We start from the raw sequence: 16,992 nt of genomic DNA, 5'->3' as shown, positions 1-16,992 counted from the left end.
TGTGGAGGCTGACTCGGGGCTTGATCCCACAAACCATGAGATCATGAGCTGAGACGAAATCAAGAGTCAGATGCTCAACCAACTGAGCCACCCAGGTGCCCCGATTATTGTGGCTTTAAGTGTTTTTGTCTTTCTGTCTCTTTGCATTAGGTGATGATTCTCTTTCTCTACCATCCTTTAATTTTCCACAGTGTGTGGCAGGGTAGTATTCACAGGGCCGTTGGCTGAGGCGGGGGGGGGGGGGGAGGGGGGAAGTGTATTGAACTCAGCCCTGTGTGGCTCCAAGGCTGTCAGTCTTCCTAGGACACCATGCTGAATTCTTCCTCTTCCTTACTGTCCTCTCCAGTTCTGCTCGGTCAGTCAGCAAATACCCCAAGTGTGACTGACTGACCAGCAAGAGAGAAAGGAAACGGGGAGTTGAGGTTTTTCTGTTTTGTCCTTTTTTTAAAACGCTTGCAGACGCTTGCTTGCCCATCTGAAATGGTCTTGGGCCTCATTTTTGGAAGGAGCCCCAGATCCCTGCATACAGAAAACGATCTTTGTGTTTCCTCACAGAGGTTTTCAGCTGGAGTGCTGGAGGTTGTCTCTTGCTTCCCTAGCTCGGGAAGAAGGGGCAGGAGAGAGAGGACCCCGCTATACTGCTGGGTCAGCTGAAGCTCGCCCCCCCCCCCAGGTTTTCTTCTCTTTTTAAAGTTTATTTTTTAGAGAGAGAGTGAGCGAAAGCATGAGCAGGGGAGGGGCAGAGAGAGAGGGAGACACAGCATTCAAAGCAGGCTCCAGGTTCTGAGCTGTCAGCACAGAGCCCGATGCCGGGCTTGAACCCATGAACTGTGAGATCATGACCTGAGCCGAAGTCAGATGCTCAACTGACCGAGCCACCCAGGCGTCCCTCCCCTCCCCCAGGGTTTCTTGATGGGTAAGGGAGTCTACCAGGTACCCATGTGGACATGGCTATGCTCACCTGTCAGCTGGCAGTGCGGTGATGGGGAGAGCATGCACCTGCTGCGTCCACATCCACGGCTGTCACTTCACTGCTCTCTGAACCACTCAAGGCCTCAGTGTCTCCATCTGTGACATGAGAATGACACGAGAGTCTACCTGGTGGGGTGGTTGTGAAGATTAGATGAGTTTATGTGTATAACCATCAGGACCACTATTTTGGATACACCATGAAGTTCCCTACTCCCCAGATGATCCCTGGGATAAGAAGCTCTTCTCCCTTCCCTTCCCTTCCCTTCCCTTCCCTTCCCTTCCCTTCCCTTCCCTTCCCCTCTTCCCTTCCCTTCCCTTCTCCCCTCCCCTCCCCTCCCCTCCCCTCCCCTCCCCTCCCCTCTCCTCTCCTCTCCTCTCCTCTCCTCTCCTCTCCTCTCCTCTCCTCTCCTCTCCTCTCCTCTCCCCTTTCCCTTCCCTTCCCTTCCCTTCCCTTCCCTTCCCTTCCCTTCCCTTTCCCTTTCCTTTTCGCTTTTGCCCTCTTTTCTTAGAAGGCTCCACCCCCAGCATGGAGCCCAACACAGGACTTGAACTCATAACTCCAAGATCAAGACCTGAGTGGAGATCAAGAGTCGGACACTTAACTGACTGAGCCAGCCGGGTGTCCCAGGAAGTTCTTTATTTTCAAAAATTACCTTGCACAATCTTTCCTGGCGTGGGGTGTTCTCCGTTACTTTATTGTGAACAGACAGGTGCTATTTGGGTGAGACACGTCACCTGAAACAACCCCTCTTGGTGGTCACTCTGGCCGCTCACTAAGGTCATCTGAAGAAATTGATAAAAAGCAGGTAAGACCCGGTCCCCAAGGGTGTGGCGTCATAGCTTTGCAAAGGGAGTGTAAACAAGGACAGTAAGAAAGCCACCATCAGTGGTTACTTTATGGAGATAGCACACTGACACCTCTGGGATGAATGGAACAACAGCTGCCCCAATGTTATGCAAAGAGGCTCTCCCGGCTTGGGATGAAAATGCCACCCAAAGCATTCTCCAGATTCCAAAAATGCTGTATCGCCAGAACTGAGAGGGGAGGGTAGAAGATGCACTCAGACACTCCAATGACTCAGAAGGTGGCTTTGATGATGATGAGGACCCTGAGCACCAAGATGAGTTGGAAGACCTGGCAAGATATGGAGTCAGGGGCCCAGGGTGAAGAGAGCACTAAGTTAACATATTATCACACATGTGATTGTAGGCATGTACCGTAAATAATCAATCAATCGTTAGAAATATATTTCATCTACTTTTAAAAAGATTACATATCAACCAGGTCATAACGCCTTTGGATATTTTGAGTGGGGAAATGGGGGGATCATGGTATGTGGGGATTGTCTTTTATTGTCCTTGGCAGCACCCCCTTTCCAGAAGGCCCTGATACTCCTTGTGACTGCCCCGGCAGGGGGGTCGGGGGGGCTTCCTCTGGCTGCCTGCACTGGTGATGGCCAGAATAAACACCTTCCAGGAGCAGCCCTCACCCAAGGACTAAGGGGACTTGGGGTATAAATCCCACAGCTCCCTCATCCCTTGAAGGAGAGGATGTTCAAAGCGAGAGTTCTGCACCGCCCCCCACAGTTCCCATGGGGATTAAGCACCAAGTGCTCCGGTGGTCACCTGTTTCATAGCATATCCTCTCCTGTCTGACTTGCGTTCTCTATGTCATTTTCCCATTCCCTGCCCAGAGCTTCCCACATTCCCTCCAGATAAACTAGATTGACTGGAATGCTTGTGTCAGGGGCCGCTCCTGGGGAAATCCAACCTACGGCAAGCACAAATGATAAAGGATAGCGATGGTTACTCTCACCCATTATTATTTTGTTAAAGATCAGGAGAATGCACTTCCTGCTTTGTGTTCTTGTTCCCCAGAGCTTGTGAGAGCTGGGCCCGGTTCTGGGGTATCTTTTAGGTCTGGTCAGAAACGGGGAGGTCTGACTGTATATTTATCTCAAAATAATCTAAAGTGATTCATTCTCTCTCTCTCTCTTACTCAATTATATGCTTGAGCAGCTATGCCAGAAATCGGTCCATCCAGAGCAATTAAAAGCTTCCTTTGCCAGACCTTGGGGATTTCTCTCTGATCAATGAGAAAAACACTACAGCTGGAAAAGAGCCGAAACCAAGAATAGGGCCATCATGTCTTAGCTGTTCAGACAAGCTACAGCACCATTCGGATGTTTTTAAAAGACCCTTTTATTTTCCAATATGGAATGTTGGAGGAATGATAAGAAATTTCACATTAGTTTTTCAACGCTTTTGACCCCAAACTGGAATTCATTTGTGAAAATTAGTATTAGGCTCTACGTATCAGCTCACGAGCCATGGTAAGGTACTTATTATTATATTTATGATTAATAATAAAATAATAGCAGCAGAAATCATGTCCCTCATAGCTACCATGAGATGGCCAACGTGCTAAGAACATCACACGTTTTTATCTCAGCTGACTATAATGTTACTATGAAGAGGTCATTGTCATTACGTCTATTGTATCAGTGCAGTTACTCAGGCTCAGAGAGGTTAAGTAGTTTGTCTGAGATCACACAACCAGGAAGTAGGAGAATGGGGTTACAAAGCCAGGCAGTCGGGCTCCAAAGCCTGGGTTTTTAACTATGGGAAGGCAACCAGCTTTTCACACCAGAAGGAAAGAAGAGATGAATGGGCTTTGTTGATTTCATTGCCCAAGGCCAGGCTCAACCTGACCTGCTTTTTTATGTTTATTTATTTTTGAGAGAGAGAGAGAGAGAGCATGCAAGTGGAGGGGAGGAGAGAGAGGGAGACACAGCATCCAAAGCAGGCTCCAGTCCGAGCTGTCAGCACAGAGCCCCACGCGGGACTCGAACCCACGAACCGTGAGATCATGACCCGAGCCAAAGTCAGATGCTCAACCGACTGAGCCACCCAGGTGCCCCCTGATCTGCCTTTTAAAAGAAGTTGAAACAAGGTGGATTTTGCTTCTCATGCCATTCCTCTCTGCTGCTCTCTTCTGTGGAGAAGTCAGAGAGTTTTGTCACAAACTGGGGTTCCCTAGGTCTCAGCTGCGTGTGGCTGCAGAAGGGGCCACAGCCACAGTGACGGAGGACATTTCCTGGGTCTGCTCCAGCCAGCTGCTGGCGCAATCCTCCCCCCCGCCCCGGGAGACACCTCTGTGGGTCCACAAACAAGCTGGTTCCCATGGGAGCCTGCTGCTATGCAGCTGAGAACAGCTGAGATATTGCTTATCTAGAAAGACAGCGTGAATACCCCAAACACATGATACTGGTTATGTGCCATCATAGTGATCACTTTCGAGCGGAGCGTACCAGGAGACTCCGGGCTACCCACGGAGCCAGCGAATGAAGAACAAGGAAAATCCCCCAGGGACATCGTGGGATGCTACAGGGGATAGAGTCATCTCAGCTTCACCTGGCCATCATTCACTGTGTGACTTTGGCCGCATTGCCTCCTGCCCTATTTCCTGCTCTGGTTCAGAGGAGCCCTGAGGCCCCTTTCCACCCCCAGAGATCTGTGAGCAGCCCTTCCCACAGGCAGCTTGCATCCTCCCAACCCTTTGCTCTGCATACCGTCTGCTCTCTTTATGTCCTTGGGCCTGTTTGTGTGGTTATTTGTCGAGTTGAGGATTCAGCTGGACTGTAAGTTCGAGAGGTCGGTGAATGGAAATTTCTTTGTATTTGCATTTGCACAGGGTGGTTCTAGCACAGTGGTTCCCAACCAGGGGTGAGTTTGCCCCCATGGAACATTTGGAAATATCAGGAAATATTTTTATTTGCCATGACGGGGGTGGAGGGGGGAGGGCACCACTGGCATCTAGTAGGTAGAAGCCAGGGTAGAAGTTGCTAAACATTCTACAGTGCGCAGGACAGCTCCCACAAGACAAAATGATCTGGTTTATAATGTCAGTGGTGCTGATGCTGAGAAACCCTGGTTTAGAGGAGGCTAGATGGGCTCACTGGCTATAGGCACCAGGTATTGTGCAGTCCTTGGTTTGCCCTCCTCTTCAAGTTTCTCTCTCTATAGGCCGGAGAAGACCAGCAAATACTTAGGGCCAACCTGAGGCACAGTTATTCTTTGAAAAAAAATAGGTATTACATGCACTCAGTGAGAAGGTCAGTACAGACCAAATGATCCTCTGTTCAGTGGGGGCTGTCCTGCGCATTGTAGGATATTTAGCAGCGACCCTGGCCTCTGCCTACAAATGTCAAAAATGTCCACAGGCATTGACAAATATCCCTGGGGACCCTGGTTGAGAACCACTGTTCTAGAGGTGTCCTTTGCCTATCCACACACCTATTTATTTATGAAAAGATGTCTTTTTCTTATGGTGCTTGACACATAGTAGATGCTCCATGAATAGATATTGACAAATGGATAATTGAGAATAAAGCGATTTACATAATCAGTCAAATCCTACCTTAAATGCTGCAGAGGTATAGGTTACATGTATTCTAACACGAGTACAGGATATGAAGTCATTCTTTCCTGGTTCTGACTTCTCAGTTTTGCCTTGAGGAGCACCATCTCGTTACACTTCCAAACTATGTCACTGCTGAGGGCAAGGTTGTGGAGGATGAGTCCCAAATACCTTAAAGTCCATTCTCAGAAGCAGCCGGGCGGCCTGTAACAATGTGGATTATCTGTGTTCTGTGCACCTGAGGGTCTCCTTCCCCTCCCCTGACTGGCAGACTGGGGGAGGCATCAGGGATGTGCCTCGTCTACCCCAAGGGGCCCTTCCTGCCCCATCAGTCCCGTTCTGCCAATGTCTGGCTTTCGTGACAAGCTGTGGCCTTGGTTCCAGCAAGAGTGCCCTTTCTAAGAAGGTGGAGGCGTTAGTCCAGCTTGGGCAATCAGCCCAAAGTCCATTTTGTGTAATTCTGGGCTGTCTGCCCAGCTTCTTCCTGGAGTACAGCTGGGGCTGGGATGGTTTCTGGATTTTCCATGTTTCCTGGAGTGGAGTGGTTGGGGATCTGGGAGCTGGGCAGGTGACCTGTGCCCACAACCACCAGGACCTTCTCAGGGTGGATACTCCAGGAGCCAGCTTGCTTATTGCTTACTCTGGGTCTTGGGCACGGTGTATATGGGGTGATAAAGCCAGCTTTCCTAGAGAATGCACAGCAGAAGCGATGGGGCAGCGTCTTTTGAAACCCTCCAGAGAACAAGACAGACTACAGTCAAGAGTCATCATAGTGAGAAGTGTGGCCTGAGAGCTCAGCTGAGGCTGGGCTGGGGGTACCTCTTTGTGGTGGCTTTAGGATAACTGGATGTATTATACCGTGGCTCAGGGCTTCAAAGACACGTGTCCCAAGAGAGAGAAACCTGGGAGAGCCGCGTGGCCCTGTTCAACTGTGAGGCCCAACCGTGAGGATGAGGTCACCCAACCTCATTTCTGCCCGACTCTACTAGTTGAGAGGTCATAAAGGCCCACCGGGTTCAAGGTGAAGGGATACAGACCCCACCTCTCAAGGAGAGAGCGTCGAAGCCACCCTGGAGACGAGCATGTGTGGTGGGAGACAGTGCTGCAGCTGTTTTTGGAAAATGCCATCTACGACAAGGCTGCACTGAGTTCCAATCTTAGAGAAAAGGGGAGAGCGGGGTGCTCTGTGCACCATCCAGAAGCCCTCCCAGCTGCCTTAGTTCCCACTTAGCCTTCCCTTTAAAGCTTCTCTCAACAGTTGGGACAAGCCCAAGGTTGGGGGCAGGTTCAAGAGTCCCAAATGTGTTCTCTTCCCAAGTCTCTTCCTTCCGCAGCTCCTCTTGTGCCTGCCCCCTCTCCTGCTGATGGGAGAGTTGGGGCAAAGCAGGGAATAGAATATTCAGGGTGAGTTTGCTAAGCTTTTAGGCCAGCAACTTTTGTCCATCCCAGAATATCCTCCATCCATTCTTGTACCCATCCCTTTTTTCTCCTCTTCCTCCCCCCTTCCTCACCATCAAATGCACTCTCTGAATTACCCCCATGCTCCTTCTTGAAGGAGCGATTGACCCTCCTCAGCCTCCCATTGACCTGGAAACTGCACCCCTCTGAGATTGCTCTCATGTGGTCATCACCAAATCCTGTCAGTTTTCATCTTGTTCGCTCGGCCTCTGTGAACGTGACCTGCCTTCCTTCTTGGAATTCTCCTTGTGGCACCCCCACATCTTCTCCTACCTCTCAGTCTGACCCCTTCTTCCTAGTTGGTTCTCTTCTCTCATTTAACCCCATTGCTTCTTCTATCCACTATTACCACTGACTACAGACCCTATTTCTCTTGTTTCCTACCTACCCTCACGAGCTCTGAATCTCACATTTCCAACTTTCCACCCCATATCCCAACCTGCCTGACCTCACAACCACCTGGGGTCCCCTAGACCAAAGTTAAACTCAGTGTCTCCTTCTCATTTGGGGCTATTCATTCCCATGTCACCGAGTGCCACCACCCAGTCTGGCAAGGTGGAACTCTTAAAGCATCACAAATGCATCCTTCTTCTGGTACCAACAGGTTAGCAACTCTATTCCCAGAAGATCCCTTGGACACATTCATTTGTTTGTTCATTCATCCCTTTTTTTTTTTTTTTTCAAGTTTATTTATTTTGAAGGGGTGGGGGGAGAACACAAGCTGGGGGAGGGGCAGAGAGAGAGAGAGAGAGAGAAGGAAAGAATCCTAAGCAGGCTTCACGCTGTCAGCACAGAGCCCAACATGGGGCTTGATCCCACGAACCTTGACATCATGACCTGGGCCCAAATCAAGAACCGGATGTTCAACCAACCGAGCCACCCGGCTGCCCCTGTTCATTCATTCATTCTTTTAGTTAGGAAATACTAATTGAGTATGCGCTATACCCCAGGCACTATTCTAGTGGCTGGAGATATAGCAGTAAGTCCAACAGAGTCTTAGAATCTACAAGGGAGAGAAAGACAACAAACAGGTTCATAGACAAATGGTGGTAGATGCTGTGAGACAACAGAGCTAGGCGAGGGGTGGGAGGAGGAGGGAAGATAGTTCTTTTATGTTAGGTAGACAGGGACAGCCTTACCAGTCAGGTGACATTTGAATAGAAACCATAAGGAAATGAGAGCCAGCCAGGTGGATATTGGGTCTTTCTTCTTTATCCCCATGGCCACAGCCCCTCATTCTTTTCCCCTGAAGCATGGCAATTACCTTCCAAAAGGGCAGTGGCCTCTTTGCCTCTCTGCTCTTACCCTTCCTTCTCTACCCCTTTCAGTGGCTTCCTACAGCTCACAGAATAAAGTTCTTACTTCTAACTATAGTCTGCAAGGAGCTTCACCATTGGACTCCAACCCTCTTTCCAGCTAAGTCATACTGTCATAGGCAGAATTCTAAGATGGCCCCATGCTCTGCACTCTTTCTGTTCCTCCCTGTATAATCTTCTCCCCTTAAGTGCCCGTAGAACCTGTGACTTGCCGCTAGCCAACAGAATGTAGCAAAGGCGAGGGGGGTGTCACTGCCTTCAGTAGGTTATGTTATAGAGGAGTCTGTCTTAGCTGACTTTATCGAGAGAAATTCTCCCGCTGGCCTTGAAAAAGCCAAGAGCCATGCTGTGAACTGGGCTATGGGGTTGAGGAACCGGGGGCAGCCTCTGGAAACTGCAGGAGGCCTCAAGTTGCTGAAGGCAGCCTTCAGCCTCCGGTCAGGAGGAAGCTGACACTCTCAGTCCTGCACTTGCAGGGAAATGAATTCTGCCAACCGCCTGCGTAAACTGGGAAGCACATTTTTCCCCTCATTAAGCTTCAGATGGGATCACAGCCCCAGCTGACACCTTTTGCAGCTAGTGAGCAAAGAACCCAGCAGAGCTGTGCTCGCTCCTGACCCACTGTAGGATAATTAGTGTGTGTTGTCTTAAGCCTCCGAATGTGTGGTGGTTTGTTACACAGCCACAGAAAACCGATACACTCGCCCTGCATAGCCTATACCAGTCCTCAGGCCGTCCCAGCTTTCAGACACGTTTTCCTTTGCATGCCCTGCTGAGAACACAAATTCTGTCCACAAATCTCTAATCCTACATTTTCTCTCTGGAAAAATCTTGTTTGTCCTTCAAAACCCCCTTCAGACGTACCCTCTTCTCCTTCACACTCTTGTGACACCCTGGCCCTCCTCCCCACTCCCCAATCTTGCCTCTCAACAAGCACGGGGTTGGCTGCTATATGCCTGCATGTCAGTCCCCTCTCTTCTCTTTCCAGCTCAGGGTCTAGCTCAGTGCCTGGCTTCCAGTCATTCAAGGGTTCCTCACTTGGGGATGCGTGTTGGGGGGTGGTGGTCCTGGATAGGGCCTGTGCCATGCATACATCCCCTAAAATTGCTTCAAGAATGCTGCTTATTAAGCAATTTTTCTGGGCCCATTGCTTCCACTCAATTCTCAAAGAGGCTCGAGGTCCTGGGAAGATTAAGACCAATTGAAGCCTGGTGTCAATACATGTTTCTTGAATTTAAGCCACTGGGTTATCGCCTGCTAAGGAGATTTTCATTTTAAGCCTTCCTGCTAATTGTGGCTTTGCTAGAGGAATTTGAAGCTTCTGGGGTATTTTGCAGGAGAGCTGCTGTTTTGACACGTGTAAAAGCACAGTCAGGTAGGCAGCCCCGGGCTCCGACCAGGGATGAAGGTGGTCCAGGCTGGGGAAAGAGAAAGGAAGGAGGGGTGGAGCAGGGGTGCAGGGAAGCCCACATGTCCAAGAAGAAGAAACGGAAGGGAGAGTCTTGGAGACAAAGGGAGCGCGGGGGTGGGGGTCAGGGGACCAGCGGATTCTGCGCTGAAGGAGCGCCTGTGTTTCTCCTTCTAATTGTGCCAGGTGCCAGGATACCTAGTCCCCACTGCCGGCTCCTCTGGGCTCTGGAGGGCTGCCTTTGGCAGCGCAGTGTATTTTTAGCCCTCCAGTAAGTGGAACAAAGCGCTCTGAGAGGCAGTGCTGCGCTCTTGGCTCTGGGCTCCAGGCAACACTCAGCAGCTTTCTGAGGAAGCGCAAGACACCCTCTCCAGCTGCAGTGGGGATGTGGGTCCAGCTCCCTCCAAGTCTCTTTCCCTCGGGGGTGGGGGGGCCTGGGAGAGGGACGTCCTCACCAGAAGGAGGACAGTCAGGGCTGTGTGGCTGGGCAGCTTAGGGGAGAGCAGGTGAGTGGGCCTTTCACTGGGAAGGACACAGCCTGGCACCAGATGCTTACCTCTTCTGGCCGCTGGCGCTGGGGGAGATGACTGGTCCTGGGACTACCAGGGTTAGGTGGGCAAAGCAGGGCGTGCTAGGCTCGGGGCGGGGATGGTGGGCGAGCCCCTGGCCCACGCCAGAGAAGCCTGTCCCTGAAGGCGGCGAAGACCGTGGTGAAGGGAAGTGTGGGGGAGAGTCTCTGGAAGCCACTTTCTGACATCCCAGGTGGTGAACTGTCAAGGTCAACCTTGAGCATCGATCTGCCAAATATTTGCTTGGATCGCTGACGCAGCAGACCTCTCACCCCAACCTGCTCCCTGCTTGTACCGGGGCCTTGTCTCAACCAGACTGCCTTACCCCTTGACCCTCGAGGAGATGGGACTGTTTCCCAAAGAGTCCTTTCCAGACAGATGTGTCTGGTCTAGTCCTCTCACGGGGGCATAGGCTGTGGGTGAAGGTGGGCAGACTAGAGGCTGGAGGCTGGGGCCAGGTGTCCCCACGGATGCTTTGTTTGAAATGGCTACCTCTGACAAACTAGACTGAAGTGATCAAGGTTCGGCACAGCTGCCCACGTAGAACCAAACTCCACAAGGCCGGGCCCTTAGGGCCTTGTCCCCACCACAGCCTTCCCACCCACCAAGCCCGGGAAGAAGAGAGACTTCACTTCCTAGGCCAGACAGAGAGAAGCCGAGAGCAGGGCTTGGCTGAAGCCAAACCTAGTCTCCACCTCCCCGGGGGACTCTGAGTCCCTTTCGCTCCAAGCCCCCAGCCTCTCAGTTTGCTTCCTGTACGGCACTCATCGCATGCTGACTCGTGTGTTCTAATCCTCCTTTGCTGCGTATCCACCCACCTGACTCATGAGATCGGAAGAGAGTGGGTTTGTTTGGTGTAGATATGGCAGCTCCCTGGGAGGAATAGTGCTCCGATTTGTGGGGCGTACCTATTCCTGTGCTGTCGAAATACTCCCATTATGGCCAACTTCAAGCTATGATTGTTTCACAATGGGCTCATGTTTCTAAATATCTAGCAGTTGGCTGTGGTGAACCAGTCTTCATGGGTATGAGCTCACCACTGCTGGAGGGTGCCCCACTGCCGAAACTTAAGGCTTGCACTCAGCAGGTGCACCCAAGGCTGATGCCACAGAATCCTTGCTTGGATGGACTGTTCTATTCAGTACATGTTTTGTTTTGTTTTGCTTTCTTCTGGAGCACCTACTCTGTTCCAAAAGAATGTAGAATGAATTCCTGGGGGGAGGATCACTTGTGAACAAGGTAACAGTCCTTCTCTCCTCCCTATATCTTGGCCCCTTTGCAATGTGACCTTGCAGTTTCTACCATCAAGAGCTAGCACTAGTTTCTTAACCCTTGATTCAGGCCTATCCTTGTGACTTGACTTAGCCACTGGAATATGGTGAAAATGACTTCGACGATTCTAAGCTTGGGTCTCAAGAGGCCTTGAGTACCTCCTCTCTTGTCTTGGGATCCTGCCAGCCAGCACATATAAAGCCCAGGCTATTCTGCTGAGCAGTCGAGAGGTCACATGGAGCAGACACCCACCATCTCAGCCAAACCATCCTTGATCAGCCAGGCTCAGCAAACCCAGCAGCTGGCCAAAGGTGTAGGAACAAGCCCAGCTGAGACCAAAGGTGTCAGCCAGCTGAGCCCAGCCTAGATGGCTAAACTGCAGACTCATGAGCTGAATAATGGTTGTTGTTTTAAACCACTAAGCTTTGGAGTGGTTTGTTATCCACCAAAAGCTAACCAACAGAACACCATGCTTGCGTTCAGAAGTAGCTTGGCTCAGGGCACCTGGGTGGCTAAGTCGCTTAAGCATCTGACTTCGGCTCAGGTCATGATCTCACAGTTTGTGGGTTCGAGCCCTGCACTGGGCTCTGTGCTGACAGCTCAGAGCCTGGAGCCTGCTTCGGATTCTGTGTCTCCCTCTTTCTCTATCCCTCCCCTGCTTGTGCTCTCTCTCTCTCTCTCTCTCTTTCTCTCTCAAAAATAAAATAAACATTAAAAATTTTTAAAAAGTAGAAAAACAAAAGCAAAAATGAACTACTGGGACCTCATCAAAATAAAAACCTTCTGCACAGCGAAGGAAACAATCAGCAAAACTAAAAGGCAACCAACAGAATGGGAGAAGACATTTGCAAATGACATATCAGATAAAGGATTAGTATCCAAAATCTATAAAGAACTTATCAAACTCAACAACCAAAAAACAAATAATCCAGTGAAGAAATGGGCAAAAGACATGAATAGACACTTCTTCAAGGAAGACACCCAGATGGCCAACCGACACATGAAAAAATGCTCGACATCACTCATCATCAGGGAAATACAAATCAAAACCACAATGAGATACCACCTCACACCTGTCAGAGTGGCTAACATTAACAACTCAGGCAACAACAGATGCTGGCAAGGATGCGGAGAAAGAGGATCTCTTTTGCATTGTTGGTGGCAATGTAGGCAGGTGTAGCCACTCTGGAAAACAGTATGGAGGTTCCTCAAAAAACTAAAAATAGAACTACCCTACGACCCAGCAATTGCACTACTAGGCATTTATCCACAGGATACAGCTGTGCTGTTTTGAAGGGACACATGCACCCCCATGTTTATAGCAGAACTATCAACAATAGCCAAAGCATGGAAAGAGCCCAAATGTCCATCAGTGGATGAATGGATAAAGAAGATGTGGTATATATACACAATGGAGTATTACTCGGCAATCAAAAGAATGAAATCTTGCCATTTGCAACTACATGGATGGAACTGGAGGGTATTATGCTAAGTGAAATTAGTCAGTCAGAGAAAGACAAAAATCATATGACTTCACTCATATAAGGACTTTAGGAGATAAAACAGATGAACATAAGGGAAGGGAAACAACAATAATAGAAAAACAGGGAGGGGGACAAAACAGAAGAGACTCATGTTCTCAGTTTGGAGAACAAACTGAGGGTTGCTGGAGGGGTTGTGGGAGGGGGGATGGGTTAAATTGGTAAGGGGCCCTAAGGAACCTACTCCTGAAATCATGGCTTCACTATATGCTGACTAATTTGGATGTAATTTAAAAAAAATAAAAAATAAAATTAAAAAAAAATTTTTTTAAAGTAGAAGTAGCTTAGCTCTCGGCTGGATTGTCCATCTCTGAATGAGGTAGAATTAGTCTCCTGTCCCCTACAGCTCATTAGCTATGAGCCAGAACTCTAGGTATCAGCACCACTGACCACTGCGGTACCTGAGTTGTGGCAGAGTAGTAATAGTATTAATCCTCCCCTAACACAGCCTATTCCTATAGGCTGTGGGAAGGAGTCCCACAGCTCCCTGATGGGAGAGCCCGAAAAGAGGCCTACAGTAGGAGACCGCAGACCCCAACTGGGATGAGCCCTTCTCCGCTTTGACTTTGCCTGGCCCATGCAGCCCCACTGCTGGAGCTGCCCTTTTCCCCCTGAGCAGTGAAGACTTCACTGCCCTTCCCAGGAAATGTCTCACCAGGGATGGGGACACTCGCAAATTCCTGTCTTCTGGCCATAGAATATAAACATATTTTGGGGGAGGTGGAAAAAGAAGAAATCCACATATTTGGAGTGGGGAGGAGGGAGAGAGCCAGGTCTTAAAACTTAATCGATTTCTTTTTTAAACTGAAAACTTTCAGTTCACAAGTAAAAGCTTGCTTGTAACCTACGAAGGAGTATGTGAAGAACCAGACCTTGCCCTCTGGGCCCTCTAGGTTTGACTGTCAAAACTCGGTAGTAGCAAAGAGGCTTTCTGGAGAAAGAGAGAGGAAGCAGGCCCTGAAACAGATTTGCAGCTGTGTGCGGTGGCGTTCTGTGGTTTTCCTCTCCCCAGCTGTGTGACCTTGGGCCTGTGTATAACCAGGGAGACTGGAGAGCTCCATGGTTCCTTTAGGAGGTGGTCTTTTTCTTGGTTTAAAGGGAAAAGCCAGGGAGAGCTGGAGAGGTTTCTGACAGTTGACTGTTCACTATACCACCGGAGGTATATACTCACCCTGTTTTGTTAGCACACGGCATACTTCTTGTGCTGACGTGAGCGCGTTGATGTCACCACACTCTCCCAGTTTGTATCTGGCTCAGGATGCTGCCAGAACATACACATCCAACATCGTCCCCCTTCCCCACCCACCTCAGCTCAGGGAGCAGGAGCTTTGAACCTGACTGGTCAGGTGGGGAAATGTCAATGATAGGTAGAGAGTTAATTAGCAATCACTCCGCCGAGGGATATGATGTCTCTCACTGACAAGCTGTGTGACCCTGGGCAGGTTACTCTACCTGTCTCCGATCTTCCATTTCTTCCTCCATATTTTCCATTTCCTTCTCCATATTTTATATTATGTCATGTGAAACTTTTCCAATGGTGAATCACATTCAATATTAACTAACTATTCAATGAAAACATATAGAGTGACAACGGTTGCTTTATTGTATAGAACATACCCATGGAGCGCCTGGGTGGCTCAGTTGGTTGAGCAACCAACTTCAGCTCAGGTCATGAACTCACAACTTGTGAGTTCGAGCCCCAGGTCGGGCTCTGTGCTCAGAGCCTGGAGCCTGCTTCAGATTCTGTGTCTCCCTCTCTCTGACCCAACCCACTCACATTCTGTCTCTGTCTCTCTCAAAAATAAATAACCATGAAAAAAAAATTTTTTTTTTAAAGAAAGAAAGAAGAAAAAAAGAACATACCCAGAAGTTAAGTTTTTTCTTTGTACTTAATAAAAAACTATGTTGACCTGAAGGTCTCATTTGGTCTCAAGCAGCCACACTGCATACTCAGAACTTCTGGGATGTTCTCATTTTTCAGTTTCAGGACTTTGACTTTGTTCAGTTATTCGTGGACACCTGGGACACATTTTTTTTCTATAATTTTTTTCAGCGTTTTATGGGGACACCCTTGTTGCTTATCTTAAAGGGTTGTTAAAAGAATAAAAGGAGGGGTGCCTGGGTGGCTCGGTCGGTTAAGCGTCCAACTCTTGATTTCAGCTTAGGTTATGATCTCACGGTTTGCGCATTTGAACACACATTAGGTTCTGTGCTGGCAGCATGGAGCCTGCTTGGGATTCTCTGTCTCTCTCTCTCTGCCCCTCCCCTGCTCTTTTTCTCTCAAAAGAAATAAAGAAAAAGCATTAATAAAAAAAAAAGAATTAAACAAAATAATCCACCTATGGCATGAAGCTTAGCACCTAGACTAATAGATTCTTCATCAAGAGCAACTGCTGCCGTTATTTGCCCCAAATGCTGGCTATCCACTCCTGCTGATGTGGAGCTAGAGTTTCAGCCCTGATGGCAGGGCCATTCAAGAACCACTGTGCAAGGAACGTCAAGTGTTAGGAGTCCATATATCCTTGTTCTCCAGGCCACAGATTGAGTGACTTCCAATTCTCCCTCCTGCTTACCCTCTCTGTTGCTGTATGGCTCAAAAGAGACTCAAAGATGTCAGCTGAGGCAATCTCCTGCCCTCGAGTAAGGCCTGAGAGACTTTTTCACCCCCATCATAAAATGAAGGCAGTAGAGCCTGTCATTTTCCCATATGCCACTCTATCCATTCCTTATCTTTTCCTGCTCTGTGTTGCAGAAGCCTGGCCCTGTGGACTACATTTCCCAGGCTCCCTTGCACCCCAATGTCCTGTAGGTTCAGCCAATGGGAGGTCCTGGTGAGATACTGGTGGTCGGAAGATGGGAGAGGGGTAAAGCTCCCTTCAGCCCTCTCTGCTTCCGGGGGTGTCTCCAGTAATGGCTGTGTTTTCTCCACAGTTCTAGCTCCTGCTGGACATGGTTCCAGCTCCTGCAGGTCATGGTTCCAGCCTCTGATAATCCCCTCCCTTCCTTTGTCCCTTGAGCCCTGGGAAAGTAGCATTTTCTTGCTACTTCTAATCTCTGGGTTGCTTTGCCCTTCCCTGTTTAGGTTTTCAGCTCTTTTGTCACTTTTGTAACTCTCCCCCCACACACCCTTTTTTTTTTTTAAGTTTATTTATTTATTTTGGAGAGAGGGGAGAGGCAGAGAAAGAGGGAGAGAGAGAATCCCAAGCAGGCTCCGCACTATGTGGGGCTCAATCCCATGAACCTGGGAGATCATGATCTGAGCCAAAATCGAATCTGGGGCTCAACTCACTGAGCCACCCTGACCTGACACTCCTGTAACTCCTTTCTTGTGTTAATTCACTTTTTTAAAAAGTTTATTTTAATTCATTTTGGGAGAGAGAACAAGCAGGGGAGGTACACAGAGAGAGGGAGACAGAATCCCAAGCAGGCTCCACACTGTCAGCTCAGAGCCCAATGAGAGACTCGAACCCATGAAACGTGAGATCATGACCTGAGCCGAAATCGAGAGTTGGACACTTAACTGACTGAGCCACTCAGGCACCTCTGTATTAATTCACGATTAAACCCCTTGGCCTGGGCTCTGTTTTCCTAGTGGACCCTGACTACTGCAGCTACCATGGTAAACATCTTGCAGACATTCCACTCCTCAGGCCTACAGATGCTCCCTGAGGAGAAGGAGGTATGTGAGATCATCCAGCTGTACGTGTCCTCTTGGCCTCACCGATTCTTTACCCTGTGGGGAGGAACGTGGCCTTGGAGAACCAGCATGGCTCTCAGAGCCCACTCCTTACTCCTTAGACTGTAGGGGGTTCATTCTCCACTTCTAGGGGATGCCAAGTTCAGGTCATTTCAAGCTGATTTCCTGTCCTCACTCATCCTGTAACGTAATGGACAAGGTCTTTGTCTAAAGGACCAAAACTTCTAAATTCAATCTTTGCTCCGGAATCCCCTTTGGAAGGTTACCTTGCTACAGAGGAGCATCTTAGCCCGCCCTGAGTGGGTCCCTCACCTTGGTGCTCAGGAGCTTCAGGCCCAT

General features: G+C 49.3%; 1 long non-coding RNA gene across 1 annotated transcript; it reads right to left on the bottom strand.

Moving 5' to 3' along the window:
* Positions 1 to 237: 237 nt before the first annotated feature.
* Positions 238 to 5,774, bottom strand: LOC109274684 (uncharacterized). The gene is made up of 4 exons (XR_002083773.2): positions 5,393 to 5,774; positions 1,626 to 1,755; positions 962 to 1,068; positions 238 to 386 (listed from the first exon to the last, which is right to left on the bottom strand). It is a non-coding gene; the product is annotated as an uncharacterized LOC109274684 (long non-coding RNA).
* Positions 5,775 to 16,992: the final 11,218 nt, after the last annotated feature.

This window comes from Panthera pardus, unplaced genomic scaffold (genome assembly GCF_024362965.1).
Source record: "Panthera pardus isolate Hobbes unplaced genomic scaffold, ASM2436296v1 HiC_scaffold_25, whole genome shotgun sequence".
Lineage (NCBI taxonomy): Eukaryota > Metazoa > Chordata > Mammalia > Carnivora > Felidae > Panthera > Panthera pardus.
The sequence above is the reverse complement of the archived record's forward strand: the minus strand, read 5'-3'. Positions and strand labels throughout refer to the sequence as shown.